Source organism: Cebus imitator, unplaced genomic scaffold (assembly GCF_001604975.1).
Source record: "Cebus imitator isolate Cc_AM_T3 unplaced genomic scaffold, Cebus_imitator-1.0 Scaffold82, whole genome shotgun sequence".
Taxonomy (NCBI): Eukaryota; Metazoa; Chordata; class Mammalia; order Primates; family Cebidae; genus Cebus; species Cebus imitator.
Genome location: NW_016107397.1, coordinates 7,632,931 through 7,633,762, shown reverse-complemented (window position 1 = coordinate 7,633,762; position 832 = coordinate 7,632,931).

Sequence of the window (832 nt, the reverse complement as noted above, 5' to 3'; positions counted from 1 at the left end):
AAAGAAACCCTGTTTCTACTAAAAATACAAAAAAAATTAGCTGGGCGTGGTGACGTGCGCCTGTAGTCGCAGCTATTCGGGAGGCTGAGGCAGGAGAATTGCTTGAAGCCGGGAGGCAGGGGTTGTAGTGAGCTGAGATCGGACCACTGCACTCCAGCCTCGCACCTGGCAACAGAGCGAGACTGTCTCAAAAAAAAAAAACTTCCCAAACTGAAACCATGTCCCATTTAAACACTCCTGGCTCCCCTCTCCCAGCCCCTGGCTACTGTACTTTCTGTCTCTATGAATTTAATGACCCTAGGAACTTCGTACAAGTGGAATCATACAATGTCCGTCCTTTAGTCTGGCTTATTCACTCAGCATAATGTCCTCAGGGTTTATCCATGTCATAGCGGGTGTCAGAATTTCCTTCCTTTTCAAGGCTGAATAATATTCTCTCTTATGGACAGACCACATTTTGTTTATCCATTCAGCTGTCAATGGACACGGGTCACTTTCACCCTTTGGCTGTTGTGAAGAGTGCTGCTGTGAACGTGGGTATGCCAATATCTGTTCCAGACCTTGCTTTCATTCTATGTTTAATTTTTTGAGAAAGTACCAGGCTGTTTTCCAAAGCCGCTGCACCATTTTACGTTCCCACCAGCAGTGCAGTTAGTGATGCTCTGGTTTTATTGTCTTTATTATTTTAGAGACAGGCTCTCGCTCTGTTGCCCAGGCTGGCCCCAGCCTCCCGAGTAGCTGGGACTACAAGTACATGCCACCACAGCTGGCTAATTTTTTGATTTTTATTTTTGTAGAGCCTGTTTTGTAATCCTCACTTCTCACTATGTTG